Source organism: Bidens hawaiensis, unplaced genomic scaffold (assembly GCF_021521415.1).
Source record: "Bidens hawaiensis isolate Kalapana, Puna unplaced genomic scaffold, B.hawaiensis_p1.1 tig00006322_1, whole genome shotgun sequence".
NCBI classification, from domain to species: Eukaryota; Viridiplantae; Streptophyta; class Magnoliopsida; order Asterales; family Asteraceae; genus Bidens; species Bidens hawaiensis.
Window position 1 is genome coordinate 295,172 of NW_027491422.1, and position 6,504 is coordinate 301,675.

Consider the following 6,504-nt stretch of genomic DNA (forward strand, 5'->3'; position numbering starts at 1 on the left):
AAGGTTTTTATGCACCAGTCAGCTCGCTTAGGCGAACTTTGCCGGTTTACTCGTTTTAAGCTTTAAAAGTTTGTTTTTAAGTTCCAATTAGCACAAACAAATATCCGTTTAGTCTTGGACCTTGAAATTTTGTACAAAACATATTTTGACAGTAAGAAATTTTATAAAATTTTTCCAGAATTAATTTTTGTATCTAAGATTTATTTAACCATTTTTAAACGTCATTTAAACACCAAATATGTCGAAAATACCAAACGACCTTCGAAAAATCCCAAATTTTTCTGGGATGACCCCTGTCACCCACATAGTTCACTGTAATTTTTCCAGAACCAAAAACTCATTTTTCATGCCATTTTTACCAAAACCGAGCTAGAAATCCCTAGAACTCGTTTTACCGAAAAGCCTACTTAGACTTCTCCAATGAACCTGAAATTTTGTGTGTGACTTTTATATGTTATAAAAATCTTATCTTAAATTTTCCAGAATTTTTCATGATGTTTAGCTATTTTTCACCATTTTTAGCCAAAACCGAGCATTAAATTCACCAAATATTCATCCTTTATCCAAAAATTACCAAAATTTCACAGATCTCATATTTTCATCATCTCTGTGAAATTTCATGACCCAAATCTAAGCCTACCACAATCTGTCCAAAATAACTAAATCACACGAAAACCGAACTATCTTGTGTTTTCTAGCGTTAGATCGCAAAGATCTTGGTTTCTAGCCTTTGCTAGCCACAAGATACAACACTTACAAGCACATCAACACCACACCAAGCAAGTTATACCCACAATCAAGCCATTTCTTTCATGGTTTCGATTAAAACATCAAAACAAAGATTTTGACCGTAAAAATTCGTTTTTGACTCTTTTAGCTACTTTCTTGGACCAAGATCCTTTGTATAACTTGTATAAATCCCTTGATCCTCCAAGAATCGGTTTCATCTCGGGTCTTCACCCATTTTTCATTTGAAACCTCATTTTCTCAAGATTATGGAATCAAAACTAAGAATCAACCATTAAAATCATGTTTATACCTTGAGTTTTTGCCTAAAAAGCTTGGGTTTTGGATGGATGATGAAGAGGTTGAGAGGATATTGGGAGAAATTATGTGGAAAAAAGAAAAGTGAAGTGTGTGTGTGCCTAGCATGGACCGATCGGTCCATGTTAAGTGGGTGGGGGGGCCCACATCTCCAACCATGGCCACATATTCGGATTGCGTAATCCGGATAATGTTGTGGATAATCTGGTTCAGTTCGTTTTTCGGTTAAACGTTTAATTCCGCTCAAAACGAGGCCAAAACGGTTGTTTTTCGGCTTAAAAATGAAATTTATATAAAACTGATTTAAAAACTTTAAAAACTTAAACCATGACGTTTATTGACTTAACACATCGTATTGTCGGTAATTGTGCATCTTTTTCGGTTTGATCGATCGTCTCTTGCTTGGTTTGATGTTAAAGGTTTCGTTTATCGTACCGACGTACTAATAAGTCGAAATCCTTTTTCTGTGCTATAATTCACTTATCCCGAAGCTTTAATACTTCGTAAACATCACTAAACATTATATATTTTGTCCATAATGTAATTCCCGATTCGTTCGGGTTTCAATAACCGTTCATCGATTAATCGTAATTCCGATACGACTAGTTGTTTATTCGGGTATAATTCGTACTGTGAATCTCATATACTCGTATAACCACATTATAACTCATATATTCAGTATTGAATAACACGTAAATAGTATATTCCGGCTAGGGTATACCTGAATTTGCCGGAATCGTTACAAAACCTATGTCTGTTATGATAATCAAACAGTTCCATAGTTGCCATCTCAGCCAGTTGTTCTGTTTTGAAATCTGTAAAGTGGTATTTGAATATAATTTCCTTCAATTCTCCACTCTTTTTAATCACCTTCAAAGTATCAGTTAGAGAATCAAAGAATAGCTTTTTGGGTAGGTCCACATCAGATGGTGGCCTTTGTTGTCTCTGGTGTGCAGCTCTGGTAGTAGGAATTGGGACACTTACAGTTGAGGGCCTAGAAGTAGTTGTCGGCCTAGAAGTAGTTGTCTTCTTAGGGTTAGTGGCCCTCACATTCCCAAATCTTTTCTCAGACATGGCAAATACCATCTCCACTTGCATCATCATCAAATCAAGGAAATTTTCACCTCCTCTCTGGATAGTATAGTTATCATACCCATTATTCTCTCATAACCAAGTTGACCAGCAGGGATAAATCTTACTCCCCTTGGTCCATAATCGAAATTTCTTGGATCTCTCTGTTCAGCTTCTAATCTTTCCCGTTCAATTTTTTGTTCATAAAACATCTGCTTTAGTTGACCTTTTCCCAGGTTATCAAACACACTTCCAGCCATCCCTTTACTGATCATCAAGCCTTTTAAGGTCTTGATTTTGTTCTCAACATCCCATGGCTCTAAGTATTCAACTGGTTCATGTTTAACATATACAACATTGGGAATCTTGGGTGCTTTTGATGTTTCAACTTTATGTTGTTCAATTTTCTTCAGTTCAAACTGATATAAGGCTAATCTTTCACTTCTGCTCATCCCTTGGGTCTCATTCACTCCCCCTAGCTTCCATTAGCCTGTCAAGAAGTTTCAGCTGTTCATCCTCCCATTTCTTCTTTTTCTCAACCTTCTCATTTTCAGCTAGATTGACAACCCTTGGTCTCTTGCCAGTTTTGGTAGCTTTGTCAGACTCATCTTTCTTTGAAAATTTTCTTAACTGGGCTTCTACTTGTTCCTTTGTGAGAGTATCAGCAACTTCCAAGGATACTCCATGATCAATTAAAAACTTCAATTTTACACCATATTTCTTGAATAATCTTTCAATCTTTTCCTTCTGGTTTGTCTCTTTTCTTAACCTCTCCAACTCTTCTTTCTCCACAGTTTCAACAGTAGTCAAATATGCTTTTTCAAGCTCATCAAACTTCATCTTACTCAAGTCTTTATCAGACAATCCATGCATTTTCAGGTATGTCCGCTATTTTAAGAAATCTCAATTCTTGATTTTCCATTATCCTCTTAATATCTCTCACTTCACCGTCCAATATCTCCTGCAGCTCTAAATCAATTAATTGAGCCAGGGATTCAAACTTGTAACCATGATTTATCAATCCCATAATTATAGGATGATTCCTCCTTTCCTCACTTGCTTCATTTAACATGGACTGTATATTCTCCCTATGTTGATCTGTCATTTCAACGTTTGGGGAGTTAACAATGTTATCAGCTTCATCAGACAGGTAATCCAGGGCTTTAATTCTTGGTTCATTGACAAAATCGTCTGGCTTGACCACTTGTAAAGGAATAGCCTGAACATGGCTTTCCTTTTCTTTGGGGCTATCTACAAAATATTCTGGCTCATCAGACTTTTTAGCCTTCTTCTTTTCTGGTTCATCATCACTATAATCTCTTCCATCATACCTACATCTTCTCCTGGTATATTTCTTTCTGAATTTACCATCTTTATCATCTTTTGCCCATTCATTCTTCTCTTCCTCTGCCATCTTTTCTGCATATTTAACCCATTTCTTTGATAGTTTTCCAATAATGGGCTCACCAGCATCATCAGTTACCAACTGCTTGTTTGAATCTTCATTAATATTATCAGTAGTGGTAGCATTAGGTTAAGCTTGTTAGAACTGATACATGACAAGGGCTAAGGTATTATCAACCTCTTCAATTTCTTTCAATTTTATCAGCCCCTCAATGACTTCTTGTTCAATTTCTCCTTCTTCATTCAATGTTTTTGTAATATGAGCCTATTCCATTAGAGTTTCTTATTTTATAAACTCCTCTTCAGTCAAGGATCTAGCAATCCTCTCCCTCTCCATCATCTCATTTAAAATATCAGCATGCCTTTTGGCAACTTGTTCTTCAGTTTCATCTTTTTCCAATACATTATCAATTGATTTGTTTACAGTTTCCACTTGCTCTTCATTCTCAGCAATGGATTTTTGTTTTGCTCTGCTCCTCCTTTCTTCCTCAGATTCCCTCACCTCTTCAGGTTCACTAGGAAAATTTTCAATTTTCTCAATCAAGTCCCTCATCTCCTCATCTTTATCATCAACCTTCTTGGAAGTTTCATCAATAATATCTTCCTCAGTCAATACCACCTCTTCAGTATCTCCTCCTTCGTCAATCACAACATCTGTTTGTGTTTCAGTGCCAATAGCATCGTTTTCTATGGCTTCATTGGTTAAAATATTTTTAGTCTGCATATATTCCACATTCACATAAGCATCCATCTCCTTCTCAACTACCTCCTCATCCACATTCTTCTTACTTGTTATCACATCCTCTACATCATACTCCTGCTCTCCTATATAAGATTCATCTGCATCATACTCATGATCATCAATTCTTCTTTCACCACTATCATCATCATCCTCTTCACTTTCATACAAATTACAAAGATTTTTTAATACATTTTCCTAATCACCCTCTTCTCTCACCACTTCATCAACCACAATACTTGCAACTGAGAAATTCTCCCCCTATGTTGGTATAGCTGAGGTCTTCTCAAGCTCAGCCTTCAGGGTTTAAATTTTGGATAGTGCAAGTGCCAACTAGGATTTTAACTCATCATTCTCATTTTTAAGATTTTCATTTACCTTCTTCAATAAAGTGTTTTCTACAGCCACATCCAAATATCTGCTAAATAGAGAAGCACCAGGGTAAGGGATCGGGTTGGTGGATCTGAGAATGTATAAGTTTGGGTTTGGAATGGTTCATGGGTAGGACTTGGGCTTTGAGAAGTGCTTGTTGAGGGTATTGGATTTATGTTTTGGGTTGGTAGTAAGGATATTTGGGTATGGATACTTCAAAGGTTGGTTGGTCATCGGTTTGGGTTGAGGATTGATAAGGTGTATTTGGTAGATTAATTAGGTGGGCTGGAATGTGTTTTGGAATGTAAGGTTAATGAAAAGATAGGTCATGTGTTGGGCTTAAGGTTTGGGTTTGAGGTGGGGACGGGATGAATGTTTCATTTTGTGGTGGTGGGGATGGTGTTTGTTGGGGTTGGTTAATTGGTGTGGCTGGTGGTGTTGGTAAGGGCTGGTTTAAATTCTCCCCCTGTGCCTGTGCATCATCAACAACCTCATCAATCAAAATTTCTTCAACATTCCCCCGTCACCATGATCATCATCTCTTGCACATCTATTGTAACGATTCCGACGAAACCAGGTATACCCTAACCGGTAGACGTTAGTTACGTCATATGTAATGTCGGGAACATGAGTTACCATGGTAATTATACGAGAATACATGGTTCATAGTATTGATTGTACGTGAATATATAATTCACCGTATTGATTATGCGATCAAACGATCGATAGTTATTGAAACCCGAATGAATCGAGGGTTCAATTATAGACGAGATATATGATATTTAGTGATGTTACGAAGTATTAAAGCTTCGGGATAAGTGGATTATAGCACAGAAAAAGGATTTCGATTTAATAGTACGTCGGTACGTTAAACGAAACCTTTAATACCAAACCGAGCAAGAGACGATCGATCAAGCCGAAAAAGATGCGTAATAACTAATAATATGACGTTTTAAGTTAATAAATGTCATGGTTTAAGTTTTTAAATCGGTTTTATATAAATTTTATTTTAAGCCGAAAAACGACCGTTTTAGCCTCGTTTTAAGCCGATTTAAGCGTTTAACCGAAAAACGAACTGAACCAGATTATCCACAACGTTATCTGGATTACACAATCCAAATGTGTGGCCATGGTTGGAGTTGTGGGCCCCCCCACCTTACAATGGACCGATCGGTCCATAGTCTCACACACACACATTACATTTTCTTTTTTCTAAGCTCCCAACTCCAAAATCCTCTCAACACCCTTCAACCTTCATCCAAATCCTTGATTTTTAACAAGAATCATAAGGTAAAAACATGGTTTTAATGGTTGAGTCATAGTTTTGATTCCATGATCTTGAGAAAATGAGGTTTCAAGTGAAGGGGTGAAAACCCGAGATGAAACCGATTCTTGCATGATCAAGTGATGTATACAAGTTATACAAGGGATCTTGGTCCAAGAAAGGAGTTAAAAGAGGCAAAAACGAATTTTTACGGTTAAAATCTTTGTTTTAGTATCATAACCATAACCATGAAAGAAATGGCTTGATCGTGAGTGTAACTTGCTTGGTATTGTGGTATGTTGTTTGTAGGCTCTGTATTTAGTGGTAGATAAGGCGGAAAGATGAGTTTGTAGCTTGTAGTGGCGGAAAACGAAAGGTATATTCGGTTATGTTTGGTTTTTGGAAATTTGGACAGAATATTGATTCTTTAGAGTTAGGTCATGAAATTTTACAGAGGTGTTAAACACATGAAAAGATGAGTTCTGTGAATTTTTGGTAATTTTTGGATAAAGGATGAATATTTGGTGAATTTAATACTCGGTTTTGGCTAAAAATGGTGAAAAATAGCTAAACATCATGCAAAATTCTGGAAAAATTTAGATAAGCTTTT